We start from the raw sequence: 26,435 nt of genomic DNA on the forward strand, positions 1-26,435 counted from the left end.
AAGTTTTATAGCAGGGGGCATATTTTTCAAACTAATTTTCAGAGGGTTTTTAGAAGGCTAGTATAGCGATATTATATATCGCTGGAATTAGGATAAGATAAACTTTTTGATTTTGAGGTTAGTTTTCACATAGGAAGTAGTCTATTCGAGCTATAAGAGGTTTTCTTCTAGATTCCTAATTTGCAACTGTATTCTAGTGTTGAAGTTCAAAACTGATTTCTGGCATGGTAATGACCTGAATGTGGGTAAAAGATAGTGAAAATGCAATTGGGGCCAAATTTGATCACTTTTAAGTTAGTTGAATCAAGATTTTATCATCATTCTTGATGTATATCAGATATTTTGGTTGCATAAATTTTTTCATCATCTAATAGAGATATTTACAAGTTTGTTACAAAAGAATGATGAAAACTAAATCAGTTCTCAGGGGTAGAAAGAGAAAAGAGGTTTTGCAACTACAAAGGATGGAATTTCAAGTGGACGCATATTTTCTTCAGATCAGATATGTGAATTCATCCTTGTCTATATCTTTTTTTCTTTCATCCATTGTAGGGGTTCCAATCTTAAGTTTTCTCAGATCTATGATACCATTGTTGGTTGGAAATTTCCAGTCCTTCTATGAGACCACTTGGTTGGATCTAGAACTGTGATTTCACCTTCATTTTTTCAACAAATTTCTCTTGTATGAATAGTAGTAGGAAGGATATATAGCAAGTTCAGATCTATTAGGTGTTTTCATGTCTTGATTTCATGCATATGAATGTATTATTTCATGGAAATAAATACAAAGAATAGAAAATGATTGAGTTTCATTTGGAATCTTGTCTCCTTTCTCAATGAGTTGTAATGTTTTATGATCTTTGAACAAAGAGCCTAGGTCATAGTTGCAGTCCCTTAAGGTTGTATTTTGTTTCATTTTTGCTTATAATTCAAGGAGTTATGTAAATGCTTTAGGGAAATCAATAGGTTTGCAAGTTCATTGATGAGGATATCAGGTAAGAATGAGATTTAGATTGAACATAGATGTCTATTTACAAGGTGAATGGATAAATCAAATATCTAAAGATACAAATGTCTCAGGTATCCATATGTATGTGATTGATTCATGGAATTTTCCAATAGGTAAGGTGCTAATTAGCTACAGGATCATTAGTTCTTACTATTGCATATTAGGGGTTTTGTTGAATTCAATATTATTAATCAAAATCTTTTCCTCATTTCATGTTGAAGAGCTAAAAAGTCTAACCCTCACTCAGATTGTGAATTTCATTGTTTTGCACTTAGCTACTGTAGATCTATGTCATTTCATGACTCATTAGGAGATATAAGGGTTGTAATCTACTATAATAGATTCAGGAATATTTTTTTTTGCACTAGTACCATATTGATTGATCTAAGGTCCACCTGCCTAGGTTTTGTAGAGCCTAAAGTAGAAGAATGGTCTAGCCTTATAGTTGGCTTGGTGTCTGAAAAGATGTGTTAAGGATGGGAGTTAGCTGCCCCTAGTTGTGTCTTATTCTAATCGGGGTAATTTGAAACCTGTAACATTTCAAAACACCAACAATATGTACTGAAGTAAAACAAGAAAATTTCATTCATCTATGTCAACAATTTAGTGATGTGTATTCATGGACATATGATGACCTCAAGGGTTTTGACCCAAGTCTATTTCAACATACCATAGATTTAAATGATAATGTCAAACCATTAAGACGAAGGAAAAGGTTGGTGAATCCTAAAATTGAATCCTTGATGAGAAAGGAGTTATCTAAGCTCATTGAGGCTAATATTATCTTTCCTATCAAACATTCCTCTTGTGTAGCAAAACTTGTCCCTGTTAGAAAGAAGAGTGGAAAAATCAAACTATGTGTAGACTTTAAGGACCTTAACCAAGCCTCCCTTAAGGATCATCATCCCCTTCCTTCCATGGAACAAATCCTATCCAAGGTTAGAAGTTTGGAAAGGTTTTCATTCCTAGATGGAATTTCAGGCTATAATCAAGTGTTAGTCAAAGAAGATGATAGATAGAAGACTGCATTTACCACAAAGTGGGCACTAATGCTTATAGTAAGATGCCATTTGGGATAACAAATGTAGGTTCCACTTTTCAAAAGGAAATGGAGATTTACTTAAAGAATATGATAGAAAAGTTACATTGGTCTATCTTGATGACATTACAATATACTCAAAGAATGTGATAGATCATTTTGACCACCTCAGGAAGGTTTTCTTAAGCTGTAGAGAGTATGGAGTATCTTTGAACCCATGTAACTGTGTATTTTCCACTAATCAAGGAAAGATGTTAGGACACATTGTATCCAAAGATGGTTTGACTATTGATCCAAAGAGAACAAAAGCAATAATTTCTCTCTCTCTTCCTAATCGCAAGAAAGGGATGTAAAGTTTTCTTGGTAGGATAAATTTTGTGAGGATATTTATTCCTAATTTAGCTACCATAGTGAAACCTCTTATAGCTATGCTCAACAAGAACAAGGTCTTTGCATGGACCAAGGAAGAGAAAGCGAGTTTTGAAGAGATCAAGGCAACAATAGCATCAGCTCCTGCTCTAATCAATCCAAATTTTGAGAAGGATTTCATTCTTTACACGTTAGAAGGTGAGTCAAGTATCTTTGCTATTTTGGCTAAATCAAATGACAAGAATGAAGAACAACCCATTCCTTGTTCAGTGAAGTGCTTAAAGGATATGAGGATAGCTATAGTTATGTAGAGAAGAAAGCCCTTATAGTTATCAAATTTCAAGCATCTTCTATCCCACAATAAGATACATTTTCTAGTGCCTCTTTCCAGTATCAAGGACTTTCTTTTGAGAAAAGATATTAATGAGAAAAGATTAGGTTGGATCACCAAAGTGATGAAGTATGATGTGGAAATCCAGATCACTAAGTTGGCAACAATGAAAGCATTATGTAAGAAGATGGTCTCATCTCAAGAATAGGATGAGGACATTGCCTTGGTATTGATACAACAACAAGAAGTAAGAGATGAGAACCCAAGGAGTTGGATAGATGACATGATGACCTTCTTATTAGGAAATGGATATCCTCAAGGACTGAATGGAGATAAAAGAAAATAGTTCAGATTTTAGTCAATTCATTATGCCATGGTTGATGGTATTCTTTTTAGGAAGGACTTCAATGGAGCTTTTCTAAGATGTATTGATGTAGATCAAGCTAAGAGAATGATTAAGTAGCTTTATGATGGTCCTAATGGTGGTGATTTATCAGCAAGGACCACTACCATGAAGATAATGAGGGAAAGTTACTATTGGCCATCCTTGTTTCATGATTGCCATGGGCTTGTTAGGAAGTGTGAAAAATGTGGCTTCTTTTCAAGTAAGCAAAGACTGGCAGCCCTTCTACTTCATCCTATTCAATTAGATCAAGCTTTTTCTTAGTGGGGATTAGATTTTATAGGTCCTATTAACCCTCCTTCTATTTCTAGCCATAAATGGATTCTAGTTGCTATAGATTATTTTACCAAATGGATAGAGGCAATTGCATTAAAGGATGTTATTGAGAATTTAATTGTTGAGTTTTTAGATGGAATCATCACATGGTTTGGTATCCCTTTCACCAGCAATTCAAATAATACAAAATCATTTATAGGAGCTCATATTCATGCATGGGTAATAAGTCATGGCATTTATTTAAGTACATCTTCCAATTACTATCCCTAGGGTAATGGCTTAGCTAAGTCATCCAACAAGAATTTGATCCGAATAATAAAAAGGACCATAGAGGATAACCAAAGGTGTTGGCATCAGAAGTTGATAATAGCCTTATGGGCTAACAGAATAACACCTAAGAGAGCCATAGGAAATTCTCCTTTCATGTTGGTATATGGTAGAGAGGCTAGGCTTCCTATGTCATTGGAATTTCTTGCTCTTGAACTAGCCCATCAATTGGAACTAATTGAAAATAATTCTATGTAAATAAGAATAGTAGAGTTGATGGAGTTGGATGAGAAAAGACACAAAGCCATGCAAACCTTGGAAACACATCAATAGGAAATGAAAAGGTCCTTTGACAAGAAGGCTAAGGTCAAGAATTTCAAGGAAGGTGATCTTGTTCTAAAATGGGATGCAGACAGAGAAAATCTAGGGAGACATTCAAATTTTGATGCATTAGATAGTGGACCCTATGTGATAATCAATTGCAAGCATACCAATGCTTTCTAGTTGAGCAGGCCTAATGGTGAAATCTTGCCTATTCTAGTTAATAGAATATATCTTAAGCCTTGTTTTTAATAGGGATGAAGTGATTCATGTATATAATTAGAGTAGTTTTCTTTTAGTTGTTTCTAGTTTTCCAAGAAGTGTAGGGTGCGTGTGGTATTGTTCCTCTAGAATGACAGTTTTTGAAGTCTTGCAGAGCGTACAAAGGTGGGATTTTCTTGAGTTTTTTGTTAGAGTAAATAATTAATTATTAATTATTTATTCTATTCACTTAAGCTTACTTAGATAAATGCATTTCATTAATTAGTTGTAGTCTAGAAGTTTGTTATAAGTTGTTGACAATACAGGAGTTTGTTCTCTCCTAAGTCATACTTATCCTTTCACCTTGTTCGAGGACTTTCCACCTCATGTGAATGTATGCTTAGTTGTCACACTTATCTCCTAGCATCTTCTAGTTTGTTCTAGGAGATTCTTTGAGCTCTTTATATTCGAGCTCCCTCATTGTATCAACTCATATCACATTCTTGCATATTGTAAATGCATATTTTCTTGTGTTACAATATCTTTTTCTCTCTCATGTCCGTTTAGGATTTTTCCCTTGCTCCACGCTCTTCCTTCCTTGGCTTCTATTTGACAAGTTTTTTCATGCAAGTGATCTTGGGCATCTTCAGAGTTGGATTTCATCAACTCCAATATGGTATCAGAGCCTCCCTACTGCTACTTGGTTGAAGAATTTTTGAAGCCATGATTTGAAGTCACAAACCCTAGTTTGTTTGTGCATTGTTCTTCAAATCAAGGGGGCAACAAATTTTTGAAGCACTTTGGACCCAAATGAACGCTACCATTAGATTTAGAAGGCGCTTTTCAACTAGGATCCATATAAAATTTGTCAATTTTTGGAGATAGGGCTCCAGGAGGCAAATTTTTTTTAGTTGGAGGATTTTTTCGTATGGCTATATGGAAGTGCAGGGAATTAATATATATTTATATATATATATATATATATATATATATATATATTGTAGGGTGCACTATCGAGTGGCCACCACAGCACCACCCGATGGCCACTTGTAACCCGCCAAGTCTGGCCACGCCTCCTATTCTTCACTGCGGAGCAACACACTTCCCTGTGCAGTCGCCTGTCTTGGCCACCTTGGGCTCCGCCCCCTGTCTTGGCTGCCCTGAGCTCTGCCACGGCCTACACTCTACTAGTTCAACTATCACCGGTAGTTTCTCCTACTCGTGCCACTCCACTGGTGGTTTGTTCCCTTTGCTCCTCCCGTGACTTGTCAACATCGCTCCTCCATTAGTCTGCCACTCCAGCCCAATCAGCAGTTTTTGACCATGTGGCATTTTATTTTGAGCACAACTAGCGACCTAAGGGGGTGACATGTGGCCTAGGTGCCATGTGGACCCACCACATAACCCTCACCACATCAGCCATATGCCATGTGGCTACCACGTGGCATGCCATGTGGCCTCTTTTTTTGCTACAACAACTAAGAGGCCGTCAATTTTAAACCAGTGAAATGATGATGTCAACATGACATCATCCTTGCATCAGCCCTTGCACCTCTTCTAGGTCCTTTTTTACCTACTTATGGGTTTTTGGCCATGACTTGAGCATATAGAGGTATTTTTCTGATCCAAAAGAAGTGTCAGAAAGCTGGTTCCGAGACAAAGACATTAGTGTATGTATTTTTAGGTTTTGATGCAATTTTATTATCCATTTTTTCAGTTGAAGTTTGAAGTTCTATTTTTGACTCTGGCATGCATTTATTTTACATCCCACGTTAGTTTTTTGAAAACATTATATTTTTGGAAAGCTGGTTTTGTCACATTTTCAAAAATATAGTCATTTTCCTTAGATTCTAGCCGACGCTCTTTCTATCATGTTTTTGGCATTTTTCTATATGGTGGATATCTTGGGTGTTTTAGGTTTGAGGATCATTTTCCTAGCATGGTTTCTTTTGTTTTAGGCTATCTTTTCTTTTTTGTCAGCTTTTTCCTTATTCTAATCATTTTAGACATCATTTGTAAGAACTTTTGTATACGCACTGAGATAAAGTGTCACTTTTGCATTTCGGGTTCATGAACATTATTTTTGAGTTAGTTGTACATGCACTATTTCTATAAAGCACCATGGGGAGGATAGTTGTTTGTTATTTTAGGCATTCTCCCTTTGTCAAGTGAGTGTCCCTTCCATGACATTAGCCCCATGTAGTGTCATTGTGACCGTGTCTTTATAGGTGTTTGTACCTCTTCCTCTCTCATCGTTCTTGGTTCATCTACAAGAGACTTTGGCCCACCTCAATTTCCTGTCATCTCACCCCATCTACATTAAGGGGGGGTTATGTTGTTGTTCTAATGCATCCATGGTTCGATGGTTCGATATTGTAAACTATGTATTTAGTGGTTGATCCTATATACAAGGTGATTGCAGTGGCTAGTTACCTATGCATTTCGGTGAGATGGATCATCTACCATATATACCCACTCAATTCGTGCCTTCTTCTTCTATGGAGGTTTTTCAGATCAGTAGTTTCTTTTTGGTGGCAGATTTGTGGTTTCTTTATGCTTCAGTGATGCTCTTCATGATCACTCTTTGTTCTTCTTTTAGGGGACATTTCCCCAGTTGGAGGTTTCTTCAGTTCTTCACTAGGTTCTTACCTCTTTTTGGGGGAGGGTTTTTCCCATGTGGTTTTCTCTCTTTCCCCATTTTCAGAGGTTGCAACTTTTGCATTGTTCATGGGTACCTAACATGGCCTCATTATTGGGACCCATTCTGCATTACTTAGTTTTGTGAGCTTAAGGCATTTCCCTAAGTTGCACTTAAGGGGGGGGGTTAGAGTAAATAATTAATTATTTATTATTTATTCTATTCACTTAAGCGTACTTAGATAAATGCATTTCATTAATTAGTTGTAGTCTAGGAGTTTATTATAAGTTGTTGACAATATGGGAGTTTGTTCTCTCCTAAGTCATACTTATCCTTTCACCTTGTTCAAGGACTTTCCACCTCATGTAGATGTATGTTTAGTTGTCACACTTATCTCCTAGCATCTTCTAGCTTATTCTAGTAGATTCCTTGAGCTCTTTATATTCAAGCTCCCTCATTGTATCAACTCATATCACATTCTTGCATATTGTAAATACATATTTTCTTGTGTTGCAATATCTTTTTCTCTCTCATGTCCATTTAGAGTTTTTTCCTTGCTCCACGCTCTTCCTTCCTTGGCTTCCCTTTGATAGGTTTTTGCATGCAGGTGATCTTGGGCATCTTCAGAGTTGGATTTCATCAACTCCAACATTTTCTATAGTCACAAAGGTCATAATTCTTTAGTGTTTCTACTTCTTGCCAAGAAAATCTTCATTTTTTTCATGACTCTACAGTGCAATAGATGTTGAAGGTCACTAGTCGTATGCATAGTAGGCTGGCATCCCCCTTGAGTCATTGTTAGCTATTTTTTCCCTCCTGCCAAATTTGAAAGATTTGAATTAAAATATGTCCAACATTCCATATTTCAATATTCAAATATTAGGGCATACAAAAAATACATTTTAAAACATTGGTAATACGCATTATACCCTAAGTCCTAAGGTTAAGTTCATGATTTAATACTTCTGCAGACCCACATCTTCTCAATTATCAGATCAAGGAGAATTGATGAATGTAGCTTTGTCATTGTCAGAAACTATAGGACCTTTTGTCATAGTGAAGAAGAAACAACTCACCATGTAGCACTATGGGCCCCTTTCTCTTTAGTTAGCATAATCATCAATGGGCTTTTGTCCATCATCTAATCTTCCAAGATCCGTGGCCATCATTTTATCGCTACACAATGATGCGTGAGTTTTATTTCATGTGACAAAGAGACATTGTTCCATGTATCCAAGGTGGGCTTCCCTCCCTTTGTGACTAGTCAAGTTTTTAGAATAGGGTCGAGTTGGCAGGTTCTTGTTTGTGCCTTACAAGGGTGGGTCAATTTCTTTAGTGTATTTTACTTATTGTCAAATCAAAGATCATCCACAATTGTCATTTTGTCACTTTGCAAAGATGTGTAGATTTTATTTCATGTGAGATAGTAATGAAATGACATGTGGATGTAGGTCCTATTTTCCATGGGCAAGGTGGATAAGTTGTCATATGAACTAGAAAAGGGTAGCATTCTCATTGGTCAAAGTATTGATAGGGTTGATGTATTTTTGGGACTATTAGATGGAGGTAAATCCATAGCATCACTTTGTCTCTATGTAGAGTTTTTCAATCTTTAATTCATGTTACAAAGAGAAAGGTTGACACATGTACATAGTGGGCCCAGTTTAGAAGGTAACAACACTAATCAAGCCACAGTTAAGTTTTAGTTTCATAATAGCAGTTGTGGTTAAGTTGAAAAGGTGGCATGGTTAAGGTGATGGGGAAGTCAAACTCATGAAGACCTTGTGAGCTAGCAAAGTGAAATAATCTCATTGGTCCCCATGGTGCTTTCTAGTTGCTAGACCTATTTGATTGCTGATTTTGATGTTTTGTCAAACAAAGAGCGAAAGAAGTTAGTTTTCTCTGCATGATATGATCTTCATGATTGATCTCAGTCACTTTGTATAAATGCAGGGGCTAGAAATAATGCAAAGGGCATTCGATCACTGCCTGGTTATCCATCTACCTAGTTAGAGCATTAATGGAACCATTTCTATCACTTCAGGGTTTCTTCTAGATCAGGGTTTGATGATTTTCTCACTTCCAAAGATGTACCAAACCAAATCTATTATATGGATCACATCTAATTATTCTTTGATAGTCTTGGATGTATTGGTTAAGTTATGAAGAAATCTAGGGGTTATGTCTAAGCTATAAAGACATATTTCAAAATCCTTGTAATAGGGACTTCTCTATTTTTCTTGGCATCACTCTAGCATACTTATTGTAGATTACCTTTTCCTATGAACTTCATAATATTCTTCCTTATCCTTTTTTTCCATTGATGTATTGTGTGAGACTAATTTGCCTCTCATTAAGGTATAGTGGATACCTGTAATTTGCATGACTATATCTCCCTTGGCCTATGAATGATATAGAGTGAAAATCTTCTTCCTTTTGTCACTCATTTGGTTATCTAATCTTCATGTGGTTATTGGATTTAAAAAGGTCTAAATCTTTTTTTTTTATGTCATGATAGTTTAACTATGCATATATGGCAAAATATTGGTTTGAAAAAACTATTTCAGTGCATCACCTCCTTAGATTAGGTAGTTTTTCTTTCATTTATGCTTCTCCCCTTTTCCTCTCCAAGTATAGTTAGGTGCATCCTAATAGCAAAGGAAGCTATCCTTCTCTGAAGATTCAACCTCATTGTTCAAGTCCCACAACTTAGAGGTTGTTTCCATATTTGACAAGGTTGCCTTTAGGTAAAAAACTTTAGGCAAGGGTGTAAACTTTTGTGACAACAGTACTTGAAGACAAGCAGCTTAGGAGAAATATTTTCTTCCATTGAGGATGATTATGATGCAATTTTATCTACATAGGAGAGGAAGACATTATCTGAAATGTTAAAATCAAACCTAAAATAAACCCTAAAAGATCAATAACTAGCACAAAACCATCAAAAAAATTCAAAAACCAGTCTACTTCCCCATAAAACCCTAATATGAAGATTAGTGCACCTTGATAGGTGCACTAAGTGTGCTAAATAATCATTTTAAGACCATTTTAGCATAGTTGTGTGCTTGCACACCCTGGTGAGGTGTGCACATGCTCATGTGCTCAACTATGCACATGTGCAATGGCAATGGGGAATGACTTAAGTCTTTGAATGTTATGTAAAAATGGTGCATGCATGTGCACCTTGATGGGATGCTCATGTGCGCACCCTTATATTCCTAAGTACTTTTTAAAGAAAGGTCTTTGATTAGGTTTGTATCACTTAGTTCTAGGTTTAAAGGTGGGCATGTCTACACCTTTTGAGAACTTAAAATGTGTTCTTAGGTTCTTTGTTAGGTGGATTTTTGAAAGAAGGTGAACACATGTAAACCTTAAGGAGGTGAGAATGTGCACACCTTCTAGTGTTTGAGTTGACCTTAAGTGTTTGCAGGTTGCAAGTAGCAAGGGAAGTACACCTTGCAAGGTGTGGGGGTGCAGTTACCAGGAGCATGTGGAGACAATGAAAGTAAGTGGAGTGTTATGGGGTCTATATAGATCCCGAGGATAGGGTGTACACCTCCATAGATTTTCACCCTTAAAGGTGCACACATGCACAAGTGTGCATGTGTGCATCTCTAGAGGGAGATGAGTGCTCACTAAGTACACATGTGCATCTTGAATAGGTGTGCATGTGTGCTAGTTTACTTTCTTGCACTAATACACTTAGAAAAATTATTTTTCTCCTACTTTAACACCCCATACATCCCCAATCAAATACTAAGGCTTGACCTAGGCTCTTGGGGGAGTCCAAAAATGATGCAAGCCATGAACTAGGGGTTTTGGAGACAAAAAAAAATACCAGGGGGTCCCATTTCTAGGAGAAATGTGGCATGTGTTGTGAGACCAAAAAAAATAGCCCCGGCAAAAGGAAAAGGAAGAAATCACAAAGTCATTTCTTCATCAGCAAGCATTTTTCTAACATGTGTCAAATTACAATTGAATTTTGAACACATCAAACAGCTTTCAATTTCCTTGATAGTCAAAAACTTCATAATCTCAAGTCTTCAAGCTCAATTTGTACACAGTGTATTCATTTCCTTTGATGTTTCAAAGTGCAATTGACCATGAGCTTCTAGCAACTTAGAGATGATCTTTCACTCCACCAATCCACTCATTAGGAATCCTTGTAAAACTTGTGTATTAGTCATTGTCTGAGTAGATGAGAGAATCCATTCTGAGGGCTCTTAATAGGTTATCAATTCTAGATTTCATGTCCTTAGTAATCTCTTTTGATTCTACTTCATGGAGCTTGCACATTTCCATTTGATTCTTCCATGAAGCAATTTGTATTTATAGTGGATAGCCATTTTAAGGTGCATATCCCTATTTTCTGATTACCCCTTTTTAGACCTTTTGGAATCTTTCTTTCTTAACACCATCTTTCTTTTTTAATTCTCTTTTTGCACCCTAACCACACTTAGACTATATGGCCAAGACATTAGTATTGTCTCTCAAATCCTTTCTTTAGTTTGATAACCTCAGTGTTCCTCTTTTATGAACCTTTGAAAACTCTCATGGTAAATGGTGACCTTAGCAGTTCTTTGAAAAAGACTTTTTGTTTGAACTGGTAATTTTGAACTATCCCTTCACTACTATCAACCTTGATTTGAAAACACTGAGATAGTTAATCTTTAATTTTGTAAAGTGTTGAGAACTATCAATCTACAATTATAATTTTAAGACTAAAAGTCCTTTACAACTGCAATTAAACATCTATTCTTTAGTTGGTACAAGAAACAAAATCAACTGAATGTTTTGACAAAGAAATACCTCTTCCCAAAAGTCAAAACCAAAAAGAGTGATCTATGAAATGCATTAAGAAAGAATCTTGATTACACCTAACCCTCGAACTGACATGACTTTGAAAACAAACACACAATTAAAATTAAATACACAACTAAAAGCAAACACACTTGTAGAAAGTAAACACACTTTCTTTTAGGCCTCAAAGTAATGTTTCAAGAACTGACCATTGATAGGAAATGGGACCAATTCCCCTTGTAAGAAACTTAGCCTAAAAGTATTTTATCCCAAAATCTCTACAACTTGATAGGGCCAATCCACAAGCATTGAAACATAGTTTCCTTTTCCTTATCCCATATGATAACAAGGTTGGATATTCTAAAATATTTTATTGTGGCTTGCTTTTTGAACCACCATTTGATGAAAGCTTGATGTTTCACCATATGCTCCAAAGTTGTTTTTTTTCTCATCCAATTCCAAGAGATTCATTAATCTAATCTAAACTCTATCTATGTCCTCAACATAGCCCCTTTATAAATTTCAATACTAAAATCTTGAGACTAAGTGGGAACATTGGTTCTTGTTCATAAATGAGTAAATAGGGAGATCCCCCAAACCATTTTATATACCAACTCTATTTGTCCATAATGCATACTTAAACTGAGTGTGCCAATCTTTTGGATTTTCCTGTAGCAATTTCTTTATCAGTGTAATCAAGTTCTTATTGGTGGACTCGGACACACCATTCCCTTGGGGATAGTAATTAGAAGAGAACTTAATTATGACTTGATAGTCTAATGCCCATTGAGTAAGGAATATTGAGGCAAAATATGACCCGCTATCATATACAAGGAAGAATATCATACCAAATCTTGTGACAATGTGTTCTTCCAAGAAATCTATAGCCACCTTTGCTATGCAATTTTAAAAAGTTTCAGCTTCTATCTAGCATGTGCAATAGTATGTAGCTGTGAGTATGAACATATGTCTAGTAGATGATAGCGGCTTTACTAGACAAATAAAACCCAATCCCCACTTAGCAAAAGGGTGTACCTCGAACATTGGTTGTAGTGGCATAGTTTGTTGTCTCTCTCTATTGGTACTTGTCTTAAAATGTTGCAAGAATATACATGTTCAAATGAATCCTTAAAGATGGTAGGCCAAAAATAACCTAATCTCAAAATCATATGAGTTGTATCTTCTTTTGATGTAGGTCCCATGCCATACCTATCATGAAACTATTCCAAAACTTTTTTCACTTCTTTGCATCCCAAGCATTTCAAATAAATCCCCTCATAGTTCCTTTTGTAAATTTTTCTATCTTGCAGCATATAAGATTCACATTCCATCTTGATCCCTCTATGCCTAGATCTATTCATCCAATTGGGGTATTGATTTTGCAAAAGATAGTAAACAATATCTTGATAACAAACATGAGTAATTATTCCTCAATCAATATCCACTTGAGACACTATGATCTTTTGTTTATTATTAGTGTTGATTTTCTCATCTAATCTAATTTCATTATCATTACCAATCTCAAATTATCTTCTATCATCTTGGCCAATCCTTATCCTCTTACCAACTTCATTGGATGAATCTCCAAATCAAACTTTTGTAATATAGCCATCCATTTTCCTCGTCTCTTACCTAATTCATTGTTCATCAAATATTGTTGTAACCATGGGATTAGGCACAATTACAATTAGAATAGTTCAACTCAGCATTGTTTAGCAGGAAACTCATGAATGTGATAGGTCTCTCATCCTCTTTGTCTTTCTTTTGAGTAAGAATCCCAACACATGAATGTTTTGAAGCAAATGAATAGATTTTAAATGGTAAATTTTAATTTGGGCTTACAAGAACTAGGGCCATGGAGATTACTATATTGATGTCTTCAAAAGATTTATTTATTTTAGGAAGTCATTGAGTCTTTGCCCCTTTTTTGAGCAGGTCATTAAGAGGGCGTACTATCATAGCAAATTCACTAATGAACTTAAGTACAAAATTGATTTTGTCAAAGAAAGATTTCAGTTCTATACGACTGTGAGGAGGTGATAGATTAAGAATAGCTTCTATCCTTTCATGATCAATAGGTATCTCAACTTTAGAAATAATATGGTTGAGGAGTCTTCCTTTTGTGATCCCAGATGAATGCTTTTTGGGATTCAGTGATATGCCATATGTTCAACATCAATTGAACACTTATTTCAAGTCTTCAATATGAGTACTCCTATCTTTAGAAAATACAATGAGCTCATCCATGTAGATAACTATGTACTTATTTATCAATGCTTTGAATTCTTTATCCATTTCTCTTTGGAATGTGGCTTCCACATTGATCAGTACAAAAGGAATCCTTCAGTATGCAAAGGTTCCCCATTTTGTTACAAATATAGTCTTCAACCTATCATCTTCATCTACCATTACTTGGTTGTATCTGGCATATCTATCTAGAAAGGACATCATTTTAGACACATTCACAATTTGTAACACTTCATCAAGTGAGGGAAAAGGGTAATTATCCTTTTGGGAAGCCAAGTTCAAATTTTGAAAATCCACACAAAGGTAAATTTCTCCAATCTTTTTCCTTACCACACCAAGTTAGCAACCCATGTAGAATGTTGGATTGGGAAGATACAATTAGCATCAAGTAAGTTTTGTACTTCTTTCATTATCAAAGGCTCAATTATGGGATTCACTAGTCTTTATCTCTAAGAAAAGGGTTTGGCATGAGGCTTCAATGGAATATCATGAGTGATGATCTCAGGATTGTATGTCTTTAGTTCTTCATAACTTTATGCTATTATATCTTTGTATTATGTAAGTAATTGAATCATATATACTTTCTCATTCTTGATGGTTACACACCTTTCCAATTCTCACCATATTTGGATCTTCTTTCATGCTTAGATTATATGAATTACATTCTTCAATCCCTTTTTCTTCAACATTTCTTTTACTACATGTTGATTCATCTTGATTGACGATGTGTTCTAACTCTACCATCCCCTTAGGAATAATATTGGTCTTTAAATTTATAATCCCATCTTCATCGTCTAGCTAATCTGCTTTAGGCTTGTCATCAGGAGTATCATCAACTATTGTCCTTTGATAATGCCATTTCATATAATAAACTCAAGAATATGTTGATCATCTTGGAAGACTTGGAAGTTCATAATGTTATCTAGAATAGACAGGACAGCAACCAATTCAACAAAAAATATTTTTAGCTTTTTTTTTTCCAAAAGGTTGTAATGCACTTGTTGAAATGGCAAGGGCATCAGATACCCTGTTCTTCTTCCTTAGGATGGACCTTGTGTTCAATGCCTCAAAATGTTCCAAAAAATTCAAAAATCTTTTCTGGTATGCAAATAGTTTCCTATCATTGCAAGAGTAGATTGATTTCACCTATTTAATGACCATCTAAGAGTCTTCCTCAATTACAAGAGTTTTGACATCTTTCTCCAATGTAAAGAGAAGCCCCTAAATCAAGGCTTCATACTCTACATAATTATTAGTACATCTAAATTTTATGTGATATGTTGCATAAAAAAACATACATTTGGGATTAAATAATTCAATACCTGTGCTAGCTCCTAACTTGCATTTAGAGTCATCAAACCTGAGTGTCTAGAGTGTCCAGATTTTTTGTTCTTTGGGCTTTCTAGTCATGTGCTTATTTGTACATATATTTTCCTTCAGTTGAGTTTTAAAAGATTGTTTCTTTGGGACCCATTGCAATCTTTCACAGTGTAGACTTGGTGAGTTGTCATAGTTTATCTTTGACATAGGGATCATTTGTTTCTCTTGTTGACTTTGAATATCCTTAATTAATTTGGTGATCTTATCAATTTGGTATTTTGGATGAATGATCACTCAGGTCCAACCTTGTCCTTTTATAAAATGTCTTCTCCTCTGGACTTTGATCATCTTAGGTGGAGGATTAGATAAACCCTCGCCATCTAAAGAAGTGTCACTATATGATGCATTGAAATCTTCTTTTTCTTCTCTATCAATCCTCACAAATTTAGATATGTATAAGGAACTTGAACTTTCCTTTTGTACCTCATTTGTTGTTTAGTCATTTTTTTTATTGCATCATCTGAGTAAGTACCCTAGCAACTACTTTTTGGCACTATGGGCATTCAAATTATGAATGACTAACTTTGTGTAACCTACAAAATCTTGGAAGAAGAAAAACATTTAGGTTTTCTTCCTTACCTAAACATTGTAAGTTTGCAACCATATTTTCTACTGACTAAGAAACTAGTTCTTCTTTTCAAGTAGGTATCATAGATTCTTTATAGATGGTCAAGTCTCTCAACTATAATTATATCAAGAGACATCACTTTGTAGGAGCCTAAATCAGCTTATAAAAATGCTACCTCATTTGTTGCATTATATTCTATGATCATTGTCTTTAGATTTGCCTCAACGTCCACCTTGATCTGATTATTTAGTACCTTCCAAGGTAATGATAATTGAGTAAAATCAATTGAGAACCATCCTTTAAGAATTTTGTCCATTCTCTACTTAGTAATAATTTTTATGTTTCAGGGATTTCAACCACATGTATGTCTATAATATCTTGAATTTTGGGGTCTATAGTTAATTGTATTCTAACATCTTTCAATACCCCCAATAACCTTTACTTTTGGCTTGTCAAGTTGTATCACTATCTGATTTGACGATTGAGGAGTGACTCCCAACCCTTAAGCTAGCAAAAGTGGCATGTTGTTACAAGAAGCTCCTAAATCTATAAGATACTTTTGTAGGTTCTTTCCAAAAATTATAAGGCCAAGAAAAAAGGGAGGCACTTTGACCTTATCTTAATACATGGTACATATTACCTCAGAAGTATTGACTTTTTGTAGTGTTTTCTTTTGAGGGACTATGTTCACATTAGGCATTACCTTTGCATTATCAAGAGTCCTTAGCATTTCTTCCCTTTGATTAGGAAAATTTTGTAGCATATCAAACATGGACATATAAGCCTTGGTTCACTTTATATCTCCATAACATTGTACTTTCTAGTTTCCCATATAGGATTCTTCAGGATTGTAGGAACGTTATTTTGATTTTGATTAAGTTTCCCAACATAGGGTGCTTTACTAGGTACTAGATTGTTATTAGCTCTTGGATTAGGAGGTGTTGGATGCAAGGTAGGAGGAATCCCATCAGTCATAGGTTCCCTTTTATTACGCCAATTGTAAGTATTCTGATTGTCATTTTGAAAAGCTAGCATCTCTTCTGGTTGAGGATCTGATACTTGATTGAATAGAAATGTGAATTCTTCACTAACTAGTTGTTCCATTTCAAGATTTTGTGGAGAATCATAGGATTCTAACATCATAGTATTTTACTGCACATAAGACTTTGCATTATTTCCTTGTTAATTTTCATTCACTTCTTGATTTCTATTAAAATATGAGCTTCCATTGTTAGGTACATTTTAGTTATTTTCATATTAGTTAATGTCCACAAACTGAGCATTATTGTTATCATCAATAGGGATGCTTCCATTGTTTCGATGAGTACTCGATTGTTGATTCTACCTTTGGAAGTCATTGTTACAATCTACAGGATTGTAATCATTCATTGCATTGTTATTTCCTTTGAAATTCTTGTTGTAATTCTAACCATAGTTTTTTTGGAAAGGGTTGCATTTTTCCTCTAAAAGTTGTTGTTTAACCCTTGAGACAACCTCGGATGGTTAATTTGTTGGTAATTTTAGACATATTTTTCTTTATTTGGCCAATCTTAGATGCAACCTAAATTTATGGTTTAATGGATGTTGTTTCCTTTTTCTCAAAGAAAGTAGCTTTTGGAGGTTCATATCCTGGGTAGGTTATGGCTAGAACTAGTAAAGGTGGTGCCTATTGTAGCAGGACTAGATTCATTGGAATGAATTGACTAGGCATTAGTGGTGTTCTAGCAAGATATGTCGGTATCATTGTATTCACTTGAGATGGAACCATCAATCCTCCCCCATTAGGATTGGCTTGCTTGGTAAAGGTAATTGCTTCATTGAAGATCTTTTCTAATGTGTTGATATTTGCAACAGGTAGCCTTCATAGAAAGATAGTTGTAAGATGGTACATAGCATTAAGATAAATCTAGATTATAGCTTTAACTAGTATAGTGTAAGGTGTTTCCAACTTGCCAAAAACCATATGAAAGAAATGATTCAAACATGAAATTATTTTGATTGATATGAATTGATGATGTATCATAGCTAGGTTGACAAATATTTTGAATTGTTTGAGGAACCATTTTTTGAAAGCAGCCCAATTCTGGATACATCCTGGTGGAAAATTCATGTACTATTTAAAGGAAACTTCTCCCAATAAGTATGAAAACAAATAGACAATCAAATTCTCATGTTGAATTTACTTTTAATTGCATATTTCTTTGAAGACTTTACTATGGTCCTTAGTTGTTTGTGTTTCTCTGTAGATGAACCTTGGATAGAATTTCTCAAGATTCTTGGGAAGGTCATTAAGTGCACATTGAAAGATAATTGGTGAATCTACCACATTTGTAAAAAATTCCATCAATGGAGAATTTGTGGAACAATGGGTGGAGGTTTGTTTGGAGGTGGAACTAGAGATGATGATATTTGGAATAGAAGTGCTAAAATTCTAGACAATCCTTTGTCACTGTGAGGCTTATGAAAATGACTAAGTTCTAAGAACTTTGGTTCACTATCTAAAGATATTAAAACTCACTAAAATGGATATGGTGGATCAGGATCTTCCAGTTTGCATCAATTTTGAAGAAAGTGCACCTCTGCAGAAGCACACTCTCTCAAAATAGTGCACCTGTGCACCTTCTGATAATTTCAAGAAAAAAAATTTTGAACTTTTAAAAACTTCATAATTTCAAAATATCAAGTTATTATTCTCTTCCAAATGGTTTGGGCCCTCCTTCTAGTGCTACTTTTGTTAAGCCATCATTTTGCACAATAGCTAACAGCAGGAATCCTTTCAAACTTCTCTCTTGAAAAGTGAATCTAGGATCAACTCGAAGGTCTAGAGATCTTGTGACCTACTAGAATCTGCTCAATTGAAGATAAACATGTATGTTCATGAGGAGGCCTTTGCTGGTTCCAACCAATTTTGGATAAGATGTTTGATCTATTTTTTGAAAAGTAACCACAAAAGAGATATATTTTTGGTATTTTATGTTTTATTATGAATGCAATTTATCAATGCATCTATATGAATTCCTATTTTAACCAAATTTTAGAAAAGAAAATAACAAAGATAGGGTAATGAGAGATTAAATAAAATAACTTGAAAGGTAAATTCCTAATGGACATAAACTATGGTAACAACACATCTACAAGTTAAATCATCCAGAAGATCGGGTACGAAACTACTGAAAATAGGAGCAACACTTCCTCAATTCCACTAATGCAATTCTCAATGGGAACTCAATAATAACCAAAAAATAATTCACTTCTCATCAAATTTCAAAGCCAAAGAAAGTGTGCTAATGTGAGACAAGAAGCTATGCAGGAATATTAGGTGATATTTTCTCCAACTCAATACATTAGCAAAATTCATTGACATGAGGCAAACACCAAAACTAAAAGGTCACATAATCATAAAAACACAATAAAACCATTGGCTCCATTACTATTCATGAACATGCATTCACAAAATTAACACACTTTGGAAAGAATAACTACACTTAGAATGAGAGCGTAAATAGCATATATTATTGCATCAAAATAACGGCCAAGTGTACATATTAAATCAATGTATTTATAAGAAATTATATCCTTCCTTTATGTTAGGAGAGAGAATTCTTAAAATGAAACTCATGCTAAAAACTAATTTTAAAAAATCTAATTATATACAAACTAACTCTTTAAATAGTGCTAAGTAGGTCTCCACCCTTGTTTATATCAATTAATGGGTGCATGAGCCTTTACATGACTTAAAATAATGAAAGGAGAATTAGATAAGAAGAAGGAAGTTGCAAGAGGATCTGAGAGTCATTAGAAGCTCTAAAAATGGAACCTTGACCTTCTCTAAATGTCTCTAGGAGTTGAGCTATCATCAAAATGCATTTTTGATGCATGGAATGCTTTTAAAATAGCAACTAGCAATTAACTATTGGTGTACTATTAAAAATAGTACACTTGTGCATCTTGATGATAGGTTCCAAAAAATGCAAAATTTTCCCAATTATCAAAATTGAATTTCCAGAAACTAGGTTTTCTTCTTCTTTACCCCAAAGTGATGTATGGATACTTATTCTTTAATTTATCTATGATCTCTATTCCTTGGGCAACGTTAGGAAAATCCAAAGCCCCATACTTATTCTTCACTAGTTTCCAATAATTGCAAACCTCTATACAAGTTTTTGCAAAATCCTCAAGTTTAGTGTCTAGTTCCATCAATACCTCTTCAGTCTTAAATGCTTATCTAATATCTTCATCTGATTAAGCATTCTTCAAAGTTATTTGAAATTGTAGCTTGGTTTTTTACTCATCTTCAAAAATGTCAAGGTCGGTAGTATTGTAGTACCTCTCTTCTTCCAAAATCTATTCTTCAGTCTGATCCCTCAACTTTTGTATATCCTGATGCAATTCTTGCATAACTTTATTCCTGGAAGATATTTTCTCTATCTAGTCATCGAGCTTATCTAGCTATTCTACATTATATACTTCCATGAGCGTACAATACCTTTGACCTTTTATTGATGTTAAAGTCTGAAGGTCTTTTGCCCAAGTATGTACCTAATCCATCAACCCAAAATCTTGCTTCACTATCGACACCATTTTATCTATACTCAATTGAATATGGTACAGCAGGCCTTGGTTCCCCTATATTATTTGATAATGTTTCTCTTCAAAATTGTCATGCCATTTCTGACATGCTCCCAAAAATGAATCCATTTGTTCATTACCCTTTTCCTTCCTCTCTAGTGCCATAGCAAGAGTGATCTCTAGATGATCTAGATCTATAGGGCCCACTACTTCATGTAAGTAGCCTCTCAAAAGCTCATTTTGTTGCCACAGTATTAGTAACTCAAACTCATCTATATCCATATGCTTGAACACCTCTTTCATGCCCATAGTGATCATCACTTTTGTGGTATCTACCATGGTCCTTCCCAACATGACCTCCTTGATCTAATAATCTTTAGGAGTTAGTTCCTTGGTGTGAGCATGTGGAGGAGGAATAGCTATATACACCAAAAATTCTTGATCTTGGTTCTTCATGATGAATGCCAATGGTTGTGCATCAGCCATAGATGGCTCAAGCTTCTTGATAGCTTTAATTAGCTCTATCATTCCCTTATTGGCAGTTAGGTCCATCTACTTCTTTTGTCAAAACATTACCTCCCTCTTTTGCAACACTTCTATGGGGCCCATTGGAGACATATTTCACTGATGAGGTGGTTTCACTTGCAGGCCTCTTCCCCTTATCACTCCTCTCTAGATCTTCTCCTTTTGAAAAAGATCTACATTTGGAGTCTATGTATTTGTTATGGCCAAGGTCCTAGCTTTTGTATCATTAGGAATTTTTTGGGGTTATTTAGGCATTTGACCCTCCTCTAATACTTCATTGACTTACAATTTTTCAAGGTCTTTTTCCTCTATTGTATCTTCTTCTATTTGTGTGGTAGAAGGAAGTGGAGTGACTAATCTTTTTTCCAAAATGATAAATCCTAAGATGGTGGTGTTGGTGTACCCAATGGTCCTTGAGGTAGAGGTGGAAATTGATTCCAATCCTCTCCTAAGGGTTTATTGGTAGATGTGTCCTTTATCTTCTCACCCACCATCTCAGTGCCCACTAGCATGAATTTGAAATAAAAGAGGTCAAAGATATTTGTTTCTTTCCCCTCCATCTCAGCAATCCACTATTGTTTCTCATCCTCTAAAGTGGAAACCCGAATAGGCTCTTTTTTAATAGTTGGAGGAGTTGTGGTCAAGCTTTTTCTTCTTTCCTCTTTTGTATCCTTGTATAAGTGAGTCCTCTAACTTAAGGGAACATATTCCATGTGTTCATCCTCTTCATCTTTTTTATAAGCTTCAAGAATGGTCTTAGGGACCTGAGGAATAGGAGTAGTTTTCTTCTTCAACTTCCTCCTTTTTGTATTTTCCACCTGAGTTTAAACTCTTACACTTTTGGGCATTAATGGTGAGGCTTCCTCCTCTGTAGCTACAAGTGCCACTTATTTCTCTTAATCTCCCTATTCTATGCTTTCTCTTCATCTTGCTAAGGGAGCAATTTCTCAATTCCTTGAGCTTGCTCTATAGGGTCAGCTCAGGGTTTTGCTTCTTCAGGTTGTACTTGTTCTTCCTAAGATTCTTATATAGGAGTCATATGCTTCTTCCACTTAGTTGCAGCTCTTTTCCTCCTTACTCCCCTATCTTCTTCAAAGTACTCAACCTCTTGCTCATGTTGATGTACTATCTTTAGCCTCACTAAATATTGAGATGAGAAGGTTGGCACTGTGACTTTGGCACCTTTATCATTCACTGGGCATATTGTGACTTATAGAGGAATAGCCTATGGAACTGGATCAAGTTTGAAAGGCTTCTTGGTCCAATCTCTTATTAGTTGGACTATGTGATGAGCACCATGATTGATGTCAGAGTTCTCATCCCTTTTGATTCTTGCATTCATTATCAACCTATCATTAATTTTGTCCCTATTGTACAATGGATCTAAGACATATTCCATGTCTTTCTTGAAAAATTTTAATAGGATCTTTATTTTTAGGGCCTTTTCTCCCAAATATAGAGTTATCCTACAATAATCCCTTATTCATATATTATTGTCATCTATTGCATTAATCTAGTGATCCTCCAATTCATCTTCATGTATGAACTGCTTCCTTTCTAGATGTTGCACCATCCCAATATTGTTGAAGTATGGGTGAGGGGAGTTGTACTCTTCTAAGGGATATTGATCCCATTCTAAATCAAAGGCCATGATGTCTTCCTTCTATTTGACCTCGAAAGCACCGATGGTAATTGGCTACACCCATGTCTTTTTTGTGTTGTTTCCTCACTCTTTCATATGTAGATGTGAGTTTCCTAGCAATCTCTAGCAGTGTGAGCCTATCTAAAAAATACCTTAGGAGTTTCTTAGGGTTCACTTGTATGCCTATGAACCTAAGGTATGTAAATGTTTTAAATTAAATTTAGTAGTTGTCAATATTTGTGATTTGAGCTATTGCTTCTACTAACATTCTTTTGGCATAGTCACCCTCTATGAATTGGAGTATTGCAAATATAAAACCATCATTCACTATCATGTACTCCATACTCTACTTTAAGAGCTTCTTATTGACCAGCTAAGGATACACCACATAAGGCCATGTATTAGAATCTTGCATTCTCTCCTTCTTGTAAAGTTCTAGGTAGTTTGTCATTCAGGCCACCACTAAGTACACCAAAAATGATGTCATATAGAATTTGGATCAGCCTTGACAGCCACCAACTACTCATCGAAGTTGTCACTCAGAATTGTATCCCAGTTAATTGGTATTCTTGTTGGTCTAATTGTCTCTATAAAGTGGATCATCCAAGTTTGAAGATGTCCAACCATTGAGAGTCCCATCACTCTACTTAGAAGCACAATCACGTAGCCAATATCATCCTTCATGTACCCTCAAGTCATGTCCACTTACCGACTCTATGGCCTACCAGTGCTCTATCAATCAAGAAGGATGATTGAATTATCTCTTTGGCTTCCTTATTATTCTCTTGATACCACCTCTCAACTCCTTCATATGTGATCTATAGGTATTTATCTGCCCTTGGGAAATAGAAAAAATTCTTAGTATTTTGAGGTAAGAGGTCGAGGACTATTTCTCTAGTGACATTCTTAACAACCTTTTCTTCAAAGATATAGTGTTCTGCCAAGGTCATGATCAACTCTGAAGATTGTACTGAAATTGGATGTGAGGCTATGTTAACTAGGGTAGAACTCATGAGTGTAGATAGCATAGAGAACCTTTCCTTAGGCTTGCTATGTATGATAAGGAAGAAATTCCAATCAATATGCCCAAGCTTGGTATCTCTGATCTATGCATGTCCATCCTAAAAGTGGAATTTTCTAGGTGCACCTTGGTACTCAAAGACAGCAAGCTTAGGAGCAATCTTTTCTACCATTGAGGATGAGGATGCCATCATTTTATCTACACAAGAGAGGAAGATGTTAATCTAGAATGCTAAAATAAAACCTAAAAAACTCCTAAAAGATCAAAAAATAGTACAAAACCCTCAAAAATAGTAATAAACTAGTCTACTCCAAAAAGCCAGGATATTCAAATTAGCACACCTATTGTACCTTGACAGGTGTACTAAGTGCACTAAATGGCCATTTTAAGACCATTTTAGCTAGGTCATCCACTCTAGTGAGGTGCATACATGTGCATCTTGATGGGGTACGCATGTATGCACCCTTATATACTTAAGTGTTTTGTAAAGAAAGGTGTACATGTGCACACCTTGAGAAGGTACGCAAGTTTGTATTACTTAGTTTTAGGTTTAAAGGTGTGCATGTACCAACTTTTTGAGAACTTAAAATGTATTCTGAGTTTCTTTGGTAGGTGTATCTGTGAAAGAAGGTGCACACATGCAAACCTTGAGGAGATGCACGTGTCTACACCTTCTAGTGTTTGAGCTAACCTTAAATGTTTGCAAGTTGCAAGTAGTTAAGGGAGTACACAATGCAAGATATGGGGATGTGGTTAGCAGAAGTGCATGGAGACAATGAAGGTAAGTGTGGGGGCAAGGGGGGTTTGGGGGTTATAGAGACTTTGGGCATAGGATAGGCACCCACATAGTTGTGCACATGCACATGTGCACATCTCTAGAGGGAGATGAGTGCACACTTGTGCAACTTGAATGGGTGTGTATGTGTGCTAGTTGGCTAGTGCACATTCTTGCACTAATACACTTAGAAACTTCATTTTTTTTCCTACTCTGAAACCCCAGACTTCCCCAATCAAAGACTGAGGCTTGACCTGGACCCCTAAGGATGTCCAAAAATGACCCAAGCCCTAAACTAGGGGTTTAGGAGACAAAAAAAAATACTACAGGGTCCCCATTTCTAAGAGAAATGGGCCATTCATTATGAGACCACAATGGGTTATTACTCATGTAGCAATTTGATTTGACTATAGTTGACAAGCCATAGAAAGCTAATGTAGTAGTTAATTTTCTCTCTCAGTTACATGTATGAGAGAATCCAACAACAATTAATGATAGTTTCCCAAATGAACATATGTTCTCCATATTAGTCAAAAATCCATGACATGTTAACATTTTTTATTACCTTACTATAGGAAGAACTCCAGCTCATATCTCTCCCAAAGAGAGAATGTTATTGATTGTGAAAAGTTTCAACTTTGCTTGGATTGATGGATGTATGTTCTATACAGGACCTGATCAGGTGATCCATAGATGTTTATGTAAAGATGAGACATATGGCATTCTTTGGGCATGTTATGATGAGCCATATGGAGGAAATTTTGCAAAGAGAATAGCCTTCAAAATATTGACAACATGTTACTACTAGCCAACATTATACAATGATGTAGTCAACTATACTAAGAATTGTGATAGATGCTAAAAGATGGGTGGACCTACCAAATCTAATAAAATACCCTTGCACCCACAGGTAATTGTTATAGCTTTTGACAAATGGGGAATTGATTTTGTTGCACCAATAGAGCCTTCATCAAATGGTAAGTCATAAATTTTAGTTTGTACTGATTATGCCACTAAGTGGGTAGAAGCTAAACCTATGAAACATGCTAAGATAAAAAAAGTTGTAGAATTTTTGTATGAAGCCATTTTTACTAGATTTGGTACCCCTATGGAGATGGTAACTGATCAAGGTGCTTAGTTTACTTCAAACTTGATAACTATTTGATGTAGGAGCATCAAGGCCAAGGTTGAAGGCATGAGAAGACATTAAGGTCACAAGATGGCAACATGAGCATATTGGGTCATTAAATGTAATAAAACCTTGTAAAGGTCCTTTTAATATGTTTTGTACTCATTTTGTTAAAGTTCAAAATTGTAAGCCATTAATGGCATGATGAAAGGACAAGGAATGTACCTAAGGGTCATTAATGTGATGTAATGAAGTGTCATGGAGATAGAGTCCTAGAATGTACTAGGTTGATAAATGGGATCAAAGAGTCATAAAGTGCATATCAAATGCAAATAATTACAATGTAATTGGAAAAACATGTCAAATTGTCAAAATGTTAGTAATAGGCGACATAGGGCACTATGATGGAGTCAAGGGTTAAGTAAGGATTTATAAGTCTTTTGAGCATAGGAACATCCATTTACATTAGTTTCAAAAGTTTCATGAATGTTTGAGTCTTAGAAGTCTGAAATAAGCAGTACATAGTTGTTTTTAAAATTTAATTAAAGGTTATTCAAAACTGTCATAGACAGTTAGGGAGTTTTTGGTCGGTTTTTGAAGTTTGGACAGTTAGATGGTGGAAAAGGAGTTTATAAATACAATGTATTTGGTGTCCAAGGAGGGGGTTCAGAGATCTTAATGTAAAAGTCTTGAAAAAAAATCAATAAAATTCTGTGTTTCACTGTCACAAACAGTGACTGATGCAATTTGGATTGTTTTAAAGTTTGTAAGTCTTTTGGCATCAAAAAGCTTTGTATTTGAATCCTAAATATTTAGAAGGCTTTGATCATGACTTATTAACATTTGGATAGTGAAATTTTAAGAGAAATAAGCCATTTTGTTTGCTGTAATAAGGCTGTCACGTGACAGATTTAACACTGTTTTG

Source organism: Cupressus sempervirens, chromosome 2, assembly GCF_028749045.1.
Source record: "Cupressus sempervirens isolate cs-2001-9-10 chromosome 2, ASM2874904v1, whole genome shotgun sequence".
Classification (NCBI taxonomy): Eukaryota; Viridiplantae; Streptophyta; class Pinopsida; order Cupressales; family Cupressaceae; genus Cupressus; species Cupressus sempervirens.